The sequence below is a fragment of the Henckelia pumila genome, chromosome 4 (assembly GCF_033568475.1).
Source record: "Henckelia pumila isolate YLH828 chromosome 4, ASM3356847v2, whole genome shotgun sequence".
Taxonomy (NCBI): Eukaryota; Viridiplantae; Streptophyta; class Magnoliopsida; order Lamiales; family Gesneriaceae; genus Henckelia; species Henckelia pumila.
This window is the reverse complement of record NC_133123.1, coordinates 186,280,122-186,299,825: the sequence shown is the minus strand read 5'-3', so window position 1 is coordinate 186,299,825 and position 19,704 is coordinate 186,280,122.

The following is a 19,704-nucleotide window of genomic DNA, read 5'->3' as shown; positions in this document are numbered from 1 at the left end:
AACAACTCCGGCTCGGCTTGAATAGCAAACATTCTGATAGTCTTCCTATCTGTTTCAAACTCTAAACCAGAAGTGCAACAATCATCGATCAACTGAGAAACACCGATAGTCAAAAGAGATAGAGAACAAAGCTTTCGGCTCAAGGCATCGGCAACTGCATTCGACTTTTCGGGGTAATACTTGATCTCACAGTCGAAATCCTTCAACAGATCTAACCATCTTCTCTGTCTCATATTCAACTCTGCCTGTGAAAATAAATACTTAAGGCTCTTATGGTCAGAAAAGATCTCGAAAGACTCACCATAAAGATAGTGACGCCAGATCTTCAAGGAAAATACGATCGCAGCTAGTTCAAGATCATGAACCGGATAACGAGTCTCGTGCGGCTTCAGCTGCCTCGATGCATAGGCTATCATATTCTTATGCTGCATAAGAACACAACCCAAGCCTCGGTTAGAAGCATCACAATAGACTGTGAAACCCCCAGTACCTTTCGGAATAGAAAGAATTGGAGCACTGGTCAGTCTCCTCTTCAGATCAACAAAGCTAGCCTCACAATCTGCTCTCCAGACAAAAGGCGCATTCTTCTGTGTCAGCTGGGTAATCGGCTTGGCAATAGATGAGAAACCCTTGATGAATTGGCGGTAATAACCAGCTAAACCCATGAAGCTTCGGATCTCAGGTACTGATGTCGGTCTAGGCCAATTCATAACCGCTTCAATCTTGCTGGGATCGACAGAAATCCCATCACCTGAAATGATATGACCGAGGAAGACAACCCGATCTAACCAGAATTCACATTTAGATAGCTTGGCAAACAATTGCTCAACTCGCAAAATCTGCAAAACGGTCCTCAGATGCTCTGCATGGTCAATACGGTTCTTAGAGTAGATAAGAATATCGTCGATGAAGATAATGACAAACTCATCTAAATAGCACTGGAAAATACGGTTCATCAAACCCATAAAAACCGCTGGAGCATTAGTCAATCCGAAAGGCATGACTATAAACTCAAAATGACCATACCTTGTTCTGAATGCGGTCTTATGAACATCTTACTCTCGCACTCTAAGCTGATGATATCTTGATCTCAGATCAATCTTAGAATAGACATAAGAACCCTGTAGCTGATCAAAAAGGTCATCTATTCGGGGTAGAGGATACCTGTTCTTGACTGTAGCCTGATTCCATTGGCGGTAGTCGATACAGAGCCGCATAGAACCATCCTTCTTCCGAACAAACAGAATAGGAGCACCCCAAGGCGATACACTAGGTTTGATGTATCCCTTGGCAATCAAATCCTCAAGTTGTTCCTTCAACTCTCTCAATTCAATAGGTGCCATACGATAAGGAGCTTTGGAGATAGGTTGAATACCTGGCACTAAGTCAATACTGAATTCGATCTCTCGAATAGGCGGCAATCCAGGAACATCTTCCGGAAACTCATCCGCAAAATCTCTAACCACTGGTATATCAACAAATTCAGGACTATATTTCAGTACATCAACTGCATAGACCAAAAATCCTTCTGCACCCCTTTGTAACAAACGAGTCATAGATAACACTGAAATCAAAGGAATTCTAGATCGAGAACCTTTACCAAAGAATTTTCACTCGTCTGCCATTTCAGGTCTGAACCTGACAACTTTCTGAAAACAATCGACTGTTGCACTGTACTTGGTTAAAGCATCTATACCGACAATACAATCAAAATCTGACAGTCCAAGTACAATACAATCGAACTCTAACAAATTTCCCTCAAAACAGAGTTCACAGTTCTTGACTAATCTGATAGAAACAATTCCTCCACCCAAAGGTGAAGTAACAGCTACTACAGTAGGAAACAACTCAGTAGGCAAAGCATGTAATAACACAAATCTCTCAGAGATAAAGAATGGGAAGCACTTGTATCTATCAAGACATGAGCAGAATAACCAAAGATCGAGCAGTTACCTGCTATAACGTCGTCTGGTGCTGCCTAAGCTTGATCCTCTGTCAGTGCAAAGACACGTGCCTGCTGTCTCGGAGGCTGGTTCGCACTAGAGTTACCTCCCTGTCTGTTCTGCTGCTGGGGCTGGAAAGAGTGCACTGCAGACGACTGCCTCTCCGGCTGAGCTGTAGGTCGAGATGAACTTCCACTCTGAGCTTGATCTCTGTTACGCTGAGGGCACACCTTAGAGAAGTGTCCCGGTTGCTGACAGGTGTTACAGTTCCCGAAGACTCCCACACACTGATCCGGTGAGTGTCTTCCCCCACACTTGCTACAGTACATGGATGAAGATCCAGAACTCTGTCCTCAACCAAACTGTCGGGAACCACTGGAACTAGATGAACTGTTCCCCTGCCTCTTGAACTGTTTCCCTCTTGCTTTATACTGATCCTTTCTGTTTCCCCCACTGTTTCCACCTTCGTACCTCTGCTGTTGGTTCTGAAACTGAGGTGGCTGATTCTGATGCTGAGATGGTTGGTTCTGAAACTGTCTCTGCTACTGAGACACCATCTGATTACCTCTCTGCCTCCACAAGCCTGTTTCCGCTCCCTTTGCGTGATTCATGGCATCCGCAACGTTATCTGGCCTAGCGGTGTTCACCAACGTGAAGATGTCGGGATAACTGGCGGTGGCTTTCTGTTTATCACTCGACGTGGACCCATCTGATAATCAAAGGTTAGGACACGATATATCTCAATTGCTACAATCGGTGCCCTTACAACTGCTTGGAATACCGGATACAGTCGATAACAAAAATAGATATACTCAAGTAGATCATGCTTTGTTATTTAAATCACATAACCACGTAATTCAAATAATTCTCAAACAATAAAGCATGCTCGCATGGAATTAAGTACACAGTTAAATAATTCAAACACATGCGAGGAGCCAATAAACGCAGACTCGATCTACCCCGCTCACTCTAGTTTAACCAAGAATCTTAACGCTCTGATACCACTTAATGTGAGACCTCGGTTCTAAACAACTAATCTCGGGATTAAACAACAATAAGGCATTCAAGATCCAAGATTTAAAAGCAATAAAAAATTTATTTATTTTTTTGAAATGAATAGTGCTCCACTCGATCGGTAAGATCTTACCGATCGAGCGAGCCAAAAATTCCTCACATTCTGTCCGGGTAAAACCAACTCCGCTCGATCAGTAAGATCTTACCGATCGAGCGGCCAACAAAATGCAAAAACAGAGAAAGGCAAAAATTGCCATCGCTCGATCGGTAACATCTTGCCGATCGAGCGGTGACAGAACAGAGTAGAAAAACAGCAGAATTCTAGCTGAAAACTCAACCCTAAACATTCAATTCATAACCATGCATTGCAATCAAACTTTCTCCAATTAATACATAAAGTTCTAGGGTTGTTCAACTGCTCAAAAGTATAGAATATGCAATGGCAACCTATAAACAAAGGCTCGCATAATCAATACAACATAACAACGAAGTTCGATATCTAAACATGTTCTAACATAAACTAGGTAGACATGCTGACACGAATCCTAGACCGAGTCCCACTACTAGCTCTCCCTCTTGTTGCTAAGCAGATCTTCGCTGACTTGATCCTGCCCCACCTGTTGCCAAGTACACATACAAAACAAAGCAATAACCGGATATACCGGTGAGAAAGATACTCCCATTAAAAGCAACATAACAAGTAATGAAATCAATAAACATGCTTTCCAAACAACACGTAATCAATATCAACGTAATGAAATTCATGTCTTTAAATCGGGATATCAAATCTGATAAACGAGGGATTGCTGCTGTGCTTATGGGATCCCGAGGATGAGATCACGTAACGACTCACCGACTCTCCCAATCGAGGTGGTGCCACGTATCCCACTCCCCTAGACTTTGAGCAACTATAATGAGTATGGTAGCATCAGGCAAAATGACTACGACCTAGGCCACTCAATCGTAGTTCCCAAATATCTAAACAAAAAGGGCGGTTTTGCCCGCTGAAATCAAAGTTGGCTCAAGATGAATGCATAACCAAAAACATAACATAAGCCTCATAAAAAAACTCAACTAATCAACAAAATAAGAGTTCAACATGCTAGAACAAGTATTGATGCAATATGTGATTTGAAAGGGAAACTCGAGAACCAACTGTCCCGAGTATGCTATCCCGCTAACAATGACTGCTTTTACCTTTCAATGCAGTAGTTCCAACTCTGGATAAGCTACAACAAAAGATTGTATCAAAATCTATACAACCTAAACCACAACAACGGCTCAAGGAAATCTCTTTACCGTTCTTCGTCCAACTCTCGACGACCAAATGCTGCTAACACAGGGCTTGAAAAACTCCAACGAATCAGTACGAAGACAAGAGATGATCAACAACAACGATCACTCACAAGCCAAAGTTCAACAACTCAAAAACGGTTCGAAACTCCAAAAACTCAAACCGGCGGCATAACGGTTATAACTGAACAACCGAAAATGCAGACAGAAGTTCAAAACAAGGCAATTCCAACAAATCTCAAAACTCAAATTTTCAAAAATAGCTTCCAAAAATCATAACAAATCCGAATGTCGCCCTATTTCAAAACCGACAGATAATAAACGATCAGAACTCTGCCAAGAACAACATACTTGAATCTCAAACGATTCTAACAACATCCAAAAACTATAATGCATCTGATCGTAGAAAAACTTACGATATAACGGAGCTCTCGCTGCAGTGATCGCTAAACTGCCTTTAGAAATAATTTCTAACGGCCGGATCGAGCTCGAACTGAAATCAGAAAGCTTGAAAGCTCAATGGGGCGTCTTCAATGGAGGAGGCTTGCAAGGGGAAGGAGAGGAATGAATGAGAGGTCAAAACAAAGTGTAGATAATATATAAAATCCACTATTTGCGTTTTAGTCCCTAAAAAATCCAATTTTTGCAAAATAGACCCTGATCAAAATCAAGTCGGCTCTTCAACTCTATAATCTCCGATTAACTCAAATAAACTCATTTAAGATAAAAAAAAAAACGAGGCGTTACAAGTAATGGGCATGAAAAGCAAAACTGCTCTAGAAAAAATGTTTACCTACTCAACTGGGGTGTAGGTGATTGGAGCATCTTCGAGTTCGGAAGATACAATGTTGTTGCTTGGAATGGATTCAAATGGAGCTCAGAAAATGGAGAGTGAATTAGTTACGTCGTTGCTTGGAAGGGCTTCGGATGGAGCTCAGAAAATGGAGGGTGAAAATTGGGGATCGATGGATTCAATTTTAGAGTTTTGAGAGTGAAAAAAACTTGAGCGGCAACAATATAATATCCCGTTAAAAACAAATAAAAATAAAACTAATCATGTTCAACAGATGAGGTCTAAATTTGGGCATTATTGTTTTTTAAAAAACTTTAAAAAAGAGTTCCACGTGTCGCATATTGAATGGACGAGGGCAGAACCCTTTGGCCAGCATAGACTTTCCCATGTTTTACATGAGAGTGATGACGTATTATTTTAGTCCACATCGAGTCATTGCTATGTACCTGTTTGTGTCACATCATTTCTAAATTAGAAATGTTAAATTGCAATAAATAAATAAATAAATAATAATTATTATTAATAACAAATTAATATTGAAATTCAATATCATCGCAACATAAAGCGATGAATATACAGAATAATATGAAATTTTCCCTCGTATATTTTGGTATTTTTTAGTTTGGTAGTTAGGTTAATTTAGGAAATTCGAACATATGATAATGTACCCTTATAATCTCTTGAGCATGAGAGAGCTCCCTTTTTATTCTATGAACTTCACAATTTTAAAAATATTCAATACTGCCCTTTGTTATAAATACATAGACATAGCTCACAAAAATATTTAAATTGGAACAAAATATATCTTGAATGTTTGTCCTATTTTTAGATTTTCTTGATTGTTAATTTTACAACATATGAACAGGGGTGGATGTTTTTTTTTTCTTCTTTAGTAGGTCTCTTATGAAACGGTTTCGCGGATTTTTATCCGTGAAATGAGTCTACCATGTTCATATTGAAAATAAATAGATGAGCCAATTATGAGATCCGTCTCACATGAGTTGTTGTGTTTTTTAAGGAAATGAGAACCCCCAACTGTTCTCCGATGCACATCGGATAAACTCTTCGGTAACGCAAAACCTGCAAATTATGCTAGTCAGGTAAAACGCATTGATAAAATCTTGTACGACAGGCTCGCCCCGATAAAAAGTGTTGGTAAGGAAATAAAACTTCTTACCATTTGTTAAGAATTTACCTACTCAACCAATACGGACACCACATTTGAGGCCGAGGTGGATGTTTATTGTTCAGTACCATTACCCGATCATCAGATAGTTTTTTACTGTTGATTTCAGATAGTTTTGGAGTAGCTGATTGGGTATCGTCGTATCGGATATCCGTCTTGTTTTTTATAAAAACATATATAACATGATTAATTTAAGGAAATAAATCTAAAAGTAAGTATCTCGTGATACTCACATATCTTTATCTATTTCACAAAATTTTCTCGTGATACCGTTTCACATGAGTTTTTGTGTAAATTTAAATATTGATTCAATTCTTTCCCTGATATCGACATCATACTTACTACCGTTTAATGCTAAAATTTCAATACCCGAAAGTAGGGGTGAGCAACGACCAATATGGTTTGGTTTTACAGGATTACGATTCGATTTTTCAGTCTACGTTTTTTAATGTATGATCCGATAACCAAACCATTTAATTGTGGTATAATTCGTCCGTAGGGTTTATATGTTCGGTTTTTACAATTTTTAAAAAATTCGATTGATTGATCATGTATCATTATACGATGTGTAAATTTATAATTTAAATTCAATTTTATAAAAAATGTCATTAGGTTTTTCGAATTTACAATTATAAAATTTGACGGTTGAATTGTCTTAATTCAATTAATTTTTTTGGGAAAATTATTTTAAACTTCCCACTACCAAACTTTTCTTTATCTTAACTCCCTACCCACCCCTTTCTTTGTTTTCACTCCCTAGTGGTTCCCATTTTTGAATTAATAATTAATTAAAACTAATTCTTTGTACGTGGATTTGTTATACCTATCGAACCAGTCCCAGCCATGCAAAACTATCAGTTACGCAAGGTTTCCAGGAGATATACTCTGGATTAGGGTCCAACATGCTTCCGTAAGATGAATTAAATTTAAATACCTCTTTGACCATAATGTCGTCGGGTCATACCTGCCGAGTTTTACGAAGTGCTCCTCATACTCCAACCACGCAGTCGCAACAGATGGTTTTTGCACAAGCTCCTTCAACGACACCCAGCACAGCCTTAATTCGTTTTCTATCATAAGACGTATGATATATAAATTTAATTATAAAATATGGGCATGAAAGAACGAAAGATGTAGGAATTTTATTCAGACATAATATTATTACAAAAATCAACTCCTTTGAAGAGGAGAAGACAACTTGTTTAGCTACTCATGGTAGCCTTGTTCTTGAAATACATAAAAGAAAACTTAGTACAAAAGAGAGATAAATATTACAATAATTTATTTGTAAGAAAACTAAAGGAAATGATCGATGTCTTCAACTTCCTCAAATGTATGTATTTATAGTTGTAGTTCCACTCGTTTCACCGAGAAACTTCAGGGAATCTCACAGTTGTCTTGTATTTCTTTATTTCATTATTGATGACATCTTTTACTAGTGGAGGAGGCAGTTGTCTTGTATTTTTTATGTCATTATTGATGGAATCTTTTACTAGTGGAGGAATCACATGTCTGCCACTTTCTTTTGGCTTTATTCTCCTCACATGCCTGCTTTATTGTTGTCAGGGCATATTTTTCTTTTGAATTAGGTCCCTGTGAAAACGCATTTTTAGTGGTTCTTGTCCACCTTTGCCTGTCTTGGAAAAATCTTTCCGATCCGTTCGGGGTCTAAAGGTTTTTCTAAATTCTGGGTCCTTCTGATTTGGGAATTTTGGGCAGATATTCTCTGACCATCATCCAATATGAGCCATGTTACAAAATTTCCGGCGAGTTTCTTTACTACCCTAGAGCCTGTTGTTCCACAAAAAAAATCTCTTCTTTTCAAAAAGTTCTTTCGCAAAGGCTGTAGTTTTCCCTGTCATTGTGTTTAACAGGAACGATCCATTCACAGAATTCTGATAAAATTTGAATGGAAACTTGACTTTGTCCATCTCAGTAAGACAGACCCAAATACCCCATGCCCTTCTGGTTGAGATATCATTTTCCCCGAAAGTGGACACCAAGGGTATTTCTTCAGTTTTAGGATCCTTGATAAATTTATGACTATTTATATCAGGTCTCCTCAGCTTGATGAATTGAAAGGGTTTGTGTGATCCTTTCACTGTTGGTTCTGGAGCTGCACTAAAAAAGTATAACTCAAGAACATCTCCTCTGGACAAATGATCATTATTTGCCCATGTTTCTTGGACTGCTTCCTGGATCCATTTTGTGTTGGAGAACGCGGCGATCAGATCAATCAGAATTGATACCCGGTGCAGTGGAAGTTTAAAAATTTTATATGGAACGATTCCATAATGGGTATCAAAACTTAACGATTAAATTGTGTGTGTAAAAATTAAATAACAATTATAAATTTTTACCTCCAATCTCGAATCGAGATTAGACACCAACAGATTGCTCTGCTCTTGTTGTATATCCCTGGAACTGATGGACGAACTGTTCTTCAATCAGGTCCACGAACGGATAATTAATCCCTATGATAGATTGCACTAGAAAATCTATCAGAAGTTTCTGCGAAGAGAATTAACAAATTTGATCCGTTAAACCAGACTGTAATTCAAAATTCACAGACTGGATTTTCCAAGCAGAGGGGAGGGGGGCGGGCACTGTCAGAGAAAAATACTAGGTTTTTCGAAAATTTGTGACCTGTTGTGTGTAATTTCTGTACTGCAATAACTTATTTATAATGTAGGCCGCTAACAGCTTAGGGCCCATTAGTCATAAGTTCAAGCCCGACAAGCAAAGCCCGCATGTTCAGAAATTAATATAAAATTCATCATGACTCCGATTGATAAACCGATTTCACCAATGTGCACAGAAACCATTTCTGCACCTTTTAAAGTCAAGATAAATTTTTCTGAATCCGAATTCAGTGATTTCCAAAAATGTCCATCCCTATGTTATTTTAGGAAATCTTACTCTTCTACTCTTAATTAAGAAGTCCAACTTCTTTGTTCATTGAATTTAACTTTTTAAATTTAACTATCTCAACGGGGATTAAAAATCCATTACTCTGTGTGACCCTCAATGGTTCAGGGATACAGCTAGCCGTGGGCTCACAACTCCTTGTGACTCGGAACAACAATTTCCGACTTGCCCATCGAATCATGGTAAGATCGCCTAGCAACATCGCCCCATGATTCCCTAGGTATCACTGATAGTGCCTGCAAGAACCAATAGATTTTGGTTAGCGTACAGTACGGTCCCTTCATCCATATATCCCGATCGAATCAACAACCATTGGTAAATCGAGAGTCGTTCGAGATTCGATAACTATGCAATACATCTTGAAGATCAAATAGTGACATCGCATGTGCTACTAAGAAACCATTTCTTAAAACACATCATGTACTCTGGCCAGAGATTCGTCACACTAATATCTCCTCAGATCGCATAGGATATCCACACTCGCAAGTATGTGGTGAATCCTTGACAACAAAGCATCGACTCCTATATGTGTTGTAAGTGTACCCAATCCCGACACCTGATGACCCCAATAGAGTTGGTAAACGAGTCAAAGCACAGTACTAGCATATAGAGTCTCAATGATGTTTCAAGTAGTAAGGACTAATGGTGTACAACCAAAACCACGGACTTTATCCACTCGATAAGTGATAACCACTTGGAAAGTTCGGATAGGGTAGTTCGATCATTCATCATATGAATACCCATTTGCATGCTTCGAACATCTCTATGTTCCTTACCAATGAAACGTGGTACTCTGCATCGCAAATGCTAGTCTCAAACTCGAGCAATCCTTATCCTTATTATCGGACGGCTCAATCGACTAGGAACAGTTTAGAATATACAGTGACTATAAGATGTGTTTCATGATAGACATCCCATGTTCTACCACATCTTACATACACTATAGTATATTCAAGGTCTTTATCAAAACAACAATAGTATATCACAATATAACAATATGAAGAAAGATAAAGTCATTGCCATTAATAAAAGTGTAAATTATATTTAAACAAAAGATTGTTTATACAAAGAGTCATCAAAGCCCTTAGCCACAAGTTGGCTCACTGGGCACCTACTCTTTCAATCTCCCACTTGCCCTAAAGCCAACTAGTCATACTACGTAGACCCATTGCTTCGCGATGTTTGTCAAATAATGGTCCTGGCAAGGGCTTAGTAAGTGGATCAGCGATATTTTCTGTAGAGGCCACTCTTTCGACAGTGATGTCTCCTCTTTCCACAATCTCCCGGATGATGTGGTATTTCCTCAGTTCGTGTTTGGATCTTTGATGAGACCTTGGTTCCTTTGCCTGAGCAACGGCACCCGTGTTGTCACAGTACACCGGGACTGGACCAACAACTTCAGGAATGACGCCCAACTCTTGGACGAAATTCCTCATCCAAACGGCCTCTTTAGCAGCAGCTGATGCTGCAATGTATTCTGCCTCAGTGGTGGAATCCGCTGTGGTGTCCTGCTTGGAACTCTTCCAAGAGACAGCACCGCCATTGAGCATGAACACAAATCCAGAGGTTGACTTCGAGTCATCCACGTCACTTTGGAAGCTAGAGTCGGTATAGCCTTCCAATTTTAGTTCTCTTCCTCCATATACCATGAACATATTCTTAGTCCTTCGTAAGTACTGAAGAATGTCCTTCACGGCTTTCCAATGCATTTGACCGGGATTAGCTTGATATCTGCTCGTGACACTCAGAGCAAATGCTACATCCGATCTGGTAGATATCATCCCATACATGATACTACCTATGGCTGACGCATATGGTACATGTGTCATTTTCTCTATCTCTTCATCAGTCTTGGGACACATAGACTTGGATAGAGAAACTCCATGACACATGGGTAGATGTCCTCTCTTGGACCCATCCATTGAAAACCGTTTCAATATGGTGTCGATGTAGGTTGATTGAGTGAGTCCTATCATTCTCTTAGATCTATCTCTATAGATCTGTATCCCTAGAATATAGGATGCCTCACCCAAATCCTTCATCGAAAATCTACCTGATAACCATATCTTTGTTGACTGCAACATCCCTACATCATTTCCAATGAGTAGGATGTCATCAACATAAAGTACTAAGAATGTCACAGCATCCTTAACTACTTTCTTGTACACGCATGGTTCCTCCGGGTTCTTGATGAAACCAAAATCCTTTATTGTTTCATCAAATTTCTGGTTCCAACTTCTTGATGCTTGTTTTAGACCATAAATTGATCTCTGAAGCTTGCATACCTTATGCTCGCTTCCCATGGATGTGTACCCCTCAGGCTGCTTCATATAGATTTCTTCCTTAATGTCTCCATTAAGAAAAGCAGTCTTCACATCCATTTGCCATATCTCATAGTCATACCAAGAAGCTATGGCCATAAGGATTCTTATGGACTTGAACATTGCAACTGGTAAAAAGGTTTCATCATAGTCAACTCCTTGTCTTTGAGTATAACCTTTCGCCACCAATCGCGCCTTGTAGGTCAATACCTTACCATCAGGCCCAAGCTTTCTCTTGTAGATCCATTTACACCCTATTTGTGACGCCCCGTTTTTATCTTAAATGAGTTTATTTGAGTTAATCGGAGATTGCAGAGTTCACAAGCTGACTTGATTTTGATCAGGGTCCTTTTTGCAAATTTTGGAAATTTCAGGGACTAAAACGCAAATAATGGATTTGTTATATTATCTACTCAACTTTTGACTTTTCTCATTCATCCTTCTCCTTCCTTAGCCGGCTCCTCCTCCATTGAAACGCCCCATCTCCTTTTCAAGCTTTTGGATTTCCGTCCGAGCCTGATCCGGCCGTTAGAAATTATTTCTGAAGACAGTTTAGCGATCACTACAGCGAGAGCTCCGTTATACCGTAAGTTTTTCAACGATCAGATACATTCTAGTTTTTGGATGTTGTTAGAATCGATTTAGATTCGAGTATGTTGTTCTCTACAGAGTTCTGATCGTTTATTATCTGTCAGTTTTGAAATAGAGCGACGTTCGGATTTGTTATGATTTTTGGAAGCCATTTTCGAAAATCATGGTTTTGAGATTTGTTGGTTTTGTCTTGTTGTTGTTGTATTAGCATTGAATTGAGTTGTTATCAGTATTGAACTGTTGTCTGCGTTGCCGGTTGTTCAGTTATAGCCGTTATGCCGTCGGTTTGAGTTTTTGGAGATTTTGAACCGTTTTTGAGTTTGAACTTGGCTTGTAAGTTGATCGTGGTTATTGATCAATCATCTCTTGTATCTGAACAGATTCGTTCGGAGTTGTCAAGCCCAGAGTTAGCAGCTGTTTGATCGTTTCAGAGAATTGGACGAAGAACGGTATAAAGAGATTTCCTTGAACCGTTGCCTTGTTGTTGTTAGATTGTGTAGTTGTTTATACAATCTATTTTGTAGCTTATCCAGAGTTGGAGCTACTGCATTGAAAGGTAAAAGCAGTCATCGTAGCGGGATAGCATACTCGGGACTGTGGTTCTTGAGTTTTCCCTTTCTAAATCTCATACTTGCATCTACACTTGTTCTAGCAGGAGGAACTTGTGTATTGTTTGATTGTATTGGTTTTGTTAAAAGGATTATGTTTTATGTTTCTGTTATGCATTCATCTTGAGCCAATCTTGTTTCAGCGGGCAGAACCATCCTTTTTGTTTAGACGTTTGGGAACTATGATTGAGTGTCCCAGGTCGTAGTCGTTTCGTCTGGTGCTAGCATACTCATTATAGTTGCTCAAAGTCTAGAGGAGTGAGATACGTGGCACCACCTCGATTGGGAGAGTCGGTGAGTTGTTACGTGATCTTATCCTCGGGAACCCAAAGGCACAGCAGCAATCCCTCGTTATCATATTTGATATCCCTTTTTAAAGACATGCATTTCATTACGATGTTATTGAGTTCGTTATTGTATTGAAAGCATGTTTGTTACTTGTATTACTTGTTATGTTGCTTTTACTGGGAATGTCGTTCTCACCGGTTATCCGGCTGTTGCTTTGTTTTGTATGTGTACTTGGCAACAGGTGGGGCAGGAACAAGTCAGAAGAGGCATGGTTAGCTTCGAGGGCAAGTAGTAGGAGTGAGACTCGGTTTAGAAGTCGAAGTAGCATGTTTATCTAGTTTAAGATTGAAGCATGTTAGAACTCGAACTTGATATGTTTTGTTATTCGAATTAGTTTGTATTCGGATTGTAATCTGAAATCGAAGTATGTTGTTGTCGTATCGATTTAGACTTCTGGTTGTTTTTAGGCCTTCTGAAAGCATGACTTGTTATGGCATATTTCCCTACACCCTGTTATTGCATATGTATTTGAAGGCATGTCGGACCAAGCGCGGAATCCTTTCTTTATTTTCTGCAGCCTGAGCATTTTCTGCCCAGGCTTTCCGCGCGCGGGCGAGGCGTTCCTCGCGCGTGCGCGAGGCCTCTGTTGGGCCTCTGAATTGTTTGCCCACGCGCACGCGAGCTTGGTACCTCGCGCGGGCGCTAGCCTTTGGTTGGTCTCGGTTGTTGAAGCCCGAGCACGCGCGAGCTTGGTTCCTCGCGCGGGCGCGCGGCGTTTAAAAAAAAAAAAAAAAAACTTTGAATTGTTTTACTCTTGGATTCTTGTTCGCTTAATTGTTATTTAATCCGAGATTAGTGGTTTAGAATCGAGGTCTCACATTAAGTGGTATCAAAGCGTTAAGATTCTTGGTCGAACTAGAGTGAGCGGGGTAGATCGAGTCTGTGTGTAATGACTCCTCGCATGTGTTTGAATTATTTAATTGTGTACTTAATTCCATGCGAGCATGCTTTATTGTTTGAGCATTATTTGAATTACATGGTTGTGTGATTTAAATTAATAAAGCATGATCTACTTGAGATATAACTGTTTCTGTTCTCGACTAGTATTCGGTATTCCAAGCGGTTGTAAGGACACTGATGGTAGCGATTGAGATATCTCGTGTGCTAACCTTTGATTATCAGATGGGTCCTCGTCGAGTGATAAACAGAAACACACCACCAGTTATCCCTGCGACTGAGCAAGCTAGCACTGAGGTTGATCAATTGGATGCTTCAGCAACTCCTATGGAAACCTTGCTGAAGAGGTTTCAGTCGTTCAATCCGCCATTGTTGATGGGTTCAGAAAATCCAGTTGACTGTGAGAGTTGGTTGGATGATATGGATCAGTTGTTTGATTCCATTGACTACACAGATGACCGCCAAATCAGGTTAGTAATTCATCAGCTGCGTGGTGGTGCTAAGAGCTGGTGGATCATGACAAAGAAAGCATTTGAGAGTAGAGGTACAGAGGTTACTTGGACTCTTTTTAAATCTGAGTTTTATAAGCGGTTTTTCCCTATCTCGTATCGTAAGGATAAGGGAGCAGAGTTTGCAAATCTGAGGCAAGGGAATCTGAACATTGAAGAGTACGTGGCTAAGTTCGATAGTCTGTTGCGTTTTGCACCGCTAATTGCCGGAGATGAAGAAGCTAAGGCAGATCAGTTCATCAACGGGTTGAACCCCGATGTCTTCACGTTGGTTAACACCAACAGGCCTAGCAACTTTGCGGATGCCATGAATTATGCAAAGGGAGCAGAAGCAGGCTTGTGGAGTCAAAGAGGTAATCAGGGGGCACCTCAGCAGCAGAGGCAGTATCAGAACCAACCATCTCAGTACCAGAATCAGCCACCTCAACATCAGAACCAGCAGCAGAGGTATGAAGGTGGAAACAGTGGGGGAAACAGAAAGGATCAGTACAAGGCAAGAGGTAAACAGTTCAAGAGACAGGGGAACAGTTCGTCCAGTTCCAGTGGTTCGAAGCAATTCGGTTCAGGACCGAGTTCTGGATCATCATCCTTGTACTGCAGCAAGTGTGGAGGAAGATACTCACCGGATCAGTGTGTGGGAGTCTTCGGCAATTGTAACACATGTCAGCAACTGGGACACTTCTCTAAAGTGTGCCCTCAACGTAATAGAGATAGAGCTCAGAGTGGGAGTTCGTCTAGACCTGCAGCTCAGCCGGAGAGGCAGTCGTCTGCAGTGCACTCTTTCCAACCCCAGCAACAGCAGAACAGACAGGGAGGTAGCTCTAGTGCAAATCAGCCTCCGAGACAGCAAGCACGAGTCTTTGCATTGACAGAGGATCAGGCTCAGGCAGCACCTGATGATGTCATAGCAGATAACTGTTCGATTTTAGGTCATTCTGCTCATGTCTTGATAGATACAGGTGCTTCCCATTCCTTTATCTCTGAGAAATATGTGTTATTGCATGCTTTGCCAACTGAATTGTTGCCTACAGTAGTAGCTGTTACTTCACCTTTGGGTGGAGGAATTGTTTCTGTCCGACTAGTCAGGAACTGTGAATTTTGTTTCGAGGGGAATTTGTTAGAATTCGACTGTATTGTGCTTGGGTTGTCAGATTTTGATTGTATTGTCGGTATAGATGCTTTGACCAAGTACAGGGCAACAGTTGATTGTTTTCTGAAAGTTGTCAGGTTCAGACCTGAAATGGCAGACGAGTGGAAATTCTTTGGTAAGGGTTCTCGATCTAGAATTCCTTTGATTTCAGTGTTATCTATGACTCGTTTTTTACAGAGAGGTGCAGAAGGATTTTTGGTTTATGCGGTTGATGTACTGAAATCTAGCCCAGCTTTGGTTGACTTACCAGTGGTTAGAGATTTTGCTGATGTGTTTCCGGAAGATGTTCCTGGATTGCCACCCATTCGAGAGGTTGAATTCAGCATTGACTTAGTGCCAGGTACTCAACCTATTTCAAAAGCTCCTTATCGTATGGCACTTGTTGAATTGAGAGAGTTGAAGGAGCAGCTTGAGGATTTGATTGCCAAGGGATACATCAGACCTAGTGTATCGCCTTGGGGTGCTCCTGTTCTATTCGTTCGGAAGAAGGATGGTTCTATGCGGCTCTGTATCGACTACCGTCAATTGAATCAGGCTACAGTTAAGAACAGGTATCCTTTACCCCGAATAGATGACTTGTTCGATCAACAGCAGGGTTCTTCTGTCTACTCTAAGATTGATCTGAGGTCAGGCTACCATCAGCTGAGAGTGCGAGAGGAAGATGTTCCTAAGACCGCATTCAGAACGAGGTATGGTCACTTTGAGTTTATAGTCATGCCGTTCGGTTTGACTAACGCTCCAGCTGTTTTTATGGGTTTGATGAACCGTATCTTTCAGCGTTATTTAGATGAGTTCGTCATTATTTTCATCGATGATATTCTTATCTACTCGAAGAACCGTACTGACCATGCAGAGCACTTGAGAATCATCTTGCAGATTTTACGAGTTGAGCAGTTGTTTGCCAAGCTATCGAAATGCGAATTCTGGTTAGATCGAGTTGTCTTTCTCGGTCATATTATTTCTGAAGATGGGATTTCTACCGATCCCAGCAAAATCGAAGCGGTTATGAATTGGCCTAGACCGACATCAGTACCTGAGATCCGAAGCTTCATGGGTTTAGCTGGTTATTACCGTCGTTTCATCGAGGGTTTCTCGTCTATTGCCAAGCCTATTACCCAGCTGACTCAGAAGAATGTGCCTTTTGTCTGGACTACAGATTGTGAGGCTAGCTTTGTTGATCTGAAGAGGAGACTGACTAGTGCTCCAATTCTTTCTATTCCGAAGGGTACTGGAGGTTTCACAGTGTATTGTGATGCTTCTAACCGAGGTTTGGGTTGTGTTCTTATGCAGCATAAGCAAGTGATAGCGTATGCATCGAGGCAGCTAAAACCGCACGAGACTCGTTATCCTGTTCATGATCTTGAACTTGCAGCGATTGTATTTGCTTTGAAGATCTGGCATCACTATCTTTATGGTGAGTCTTTCGAGATCTTTTCTGATCATAAGAGTCTTAAGTACTTGTTTTCACAGGCAGAGCTGAATATGAGACAGAGAAGATGGTTAGATCTGTTGAAGGATTTTGACTGTGAGATCAAGTATTATCCAGGGAAGTCGAATGCAGTTGCAGATGCCTTGAGCCGAAAGCTTTGTTCTTTATCTCTTTCAACTATCGGTGTTTCTCAGTTGGTCGATGATTGTTGCACTTCTGGTTTAGAGTTTGAAACAGATAGGGAGACTATCAGAGTGTTTGCTATTCAAGCCGAGCCGGAGTTGTTTGTTGCAATCAGAGAAGCACAGAAGTCTGAGCCGAGCATTCAGGTTTCAGTAGAGAAAGTCAAAACTGGGCATCAGTCAGAATTCCAGGTTAGAGATGACGTTTTGTTTGTGAATAACCGTATTGTTGTGCCTGATATTTCGGAGTTGAGACAGCGTATTCTCCGAGAGGCTCATTGCAGTCGGTTTAGAATTCATCCTGGAGGTCGTAAGATGTACAATGATCTAAAGATTCAGTTCTGGTGGAAGAGAATGAAGAGCGACATCGCGAGGTTTGTGTCACGGTGTTTGAACTGTCAGCAAGTGAAAGCAGAGCGGAAGCGACCAGGTGGTCTATTGCACAGCTTATCTGTTCCTGATTGGAAATGGGATCACATTTCTATGGATTTCGTCACGAAGCTACCACGATCCGTTTGAGGATGCGATGCCATTTGGGTAGTAATCGACCGATTGACGAAGTCAGCTTGCTTTATTCCTTACAGGATGACGTATCGTCATGATCAGATGGCTGAGCTTTATGTTAGCAATGTTGTGAGATTGCATGGGGTGCCGAAGTCGATCGTTTCAGACAGAGACCCGAGATTCACTTCGCACTTCTGGCATAGTTTGCAAGAGGCGCTTGGTACTCGATTGCATTTGAGTACAGCTTATCATCCTCAGACAGATGGACAGTCAGAGCGGACTATCCAGACGTTGGAGGATATGCTGCGAGCGGTAGTGCTAGACTTTGGTACTAGTTGGCAGGATTCTTTGCCTCTTGTCGAGTTTTCTTACAACAACAGCTTCCAAGCGAGTATCGGTATGGCGCCTTTTGAGGCATTATATGGTAAGAAATGCCGATCTCCGTTGTTTTGGGATTATTTATCTGAGTCACCAGATTTGGGGCCGGATATGCTTCGAGTTATGGCAGAACAGGTTAAGGTCATTCAAACCAGAATGAAGACAGCTCAAGATAGACAAGCAAAGTATGCGAATGTCAGACGTTGACCTCTGAGTTTTGAGCAGGGAGACCGTGTATTCCTTAAGATTTCTCCGTTCAGAGGCATCGTCAGATTCGGTAAGAGAGGAAAGTTATCTCCGAGATTCATTGGTCCGTACGAGATTCTCGAGAAGATAGGCGATCTTGCCTACAGACTTGCACTTCCTCCGTCTTTATCTGGTATTCACGACGTTTTTCACGTCTCTATGCTGCGAAAGTATCATCCAGATCCTTCTCATATCCTTCAGCCTGACGAAGCCGAGTTAGACGAGACTCTGAGCTATTTTGAGCGACCGATTCAGATCCTTGATCGGAAAGAAAAGCAACTCAGGACCAAGTTGATTCCGTTAGTGAAGGTGCAGTGGAGCCATCACGGTGTTGAGGAAGCGACTTGGGAGACAGAGTCTGACATGAGACATCGTTTTCCAGAGCTATTCGGATGACGTGAGTTCTTCTTACTGTCTTTAGTTCTTTATTCTATCTTTGAGTTGTGGTTCTCGTTGATTTCGAGGACGAAATCTCTTCTTAGTGGGGGAGAATTGTGACGCCCCGTTTTTATATTAAATGAGTTTATTTGAGTTAATCGGAGATTGCAGAGTTCACGGGCCGACTTGATTTTGATCAGGGTCCTTTTTGCAAATTTTGGAAATTTCAGGGACTAAAACGCAAATAATGGATTTGTTATATTATCTACTCAACTTTTGACTTTTCTCATTCATCCTTCTCCTTCCTTAGCCGGCTCCTCCTCCATTGAAACGCCCCATCTCCTTTTCAAGCTTTTGGATTTCCGTCCGAGCTCGATCCGGCCGTTAGAAATTATTTCTGAAGACAGTTTAGCGATCACTGCAGCGAGAGCTCCGTTATACCGTAAGTTTTTCAACGATCAGATACATTCTAGTTTTTGGATGTTGTTAGAATCGATTTAGATTCGAGTATGTTGTTCTCTACAGAGTTCTGATCGTTTATTATCTGTCAGTTTTGAAATAGAGCGACGTTCGGATTTGTTATGATTTTTGGAAGCCATTTTCGAAAATCATGGTTTTGAGATTTGTTGGGTTTGTCTTGTTGTTGTTGTATTAGCATTGAATTGAGTTGTTATCAGTATTGAACTGCTGTCTGCGTTGCCGGTTGTTCAGTTATAGCCGTTATGCCGTCGGTTAGAGTTTTTGGAGATTTTGAACCGTTTTTGAGTTTGAACTTGGCTTGTAAGTTGATCGTGGTTATTGATCAATCATCTCTTGTATCTGAACAGATTCGTTCGGAGTTGTCAAGCCCAGAGTTAGCAGCTGTTTGATCGTTTCAGAGAATTGGACGAAGAACGGTATAAAGAGTTTTCCTTGAACTGTTGCCTTGTTGTTGTTAGATTGTGTAGTTGTTTATACAATCTCTTTTGTAGCTTATCCAGAGTTGGAGCTACTGCATTGAAAGGTA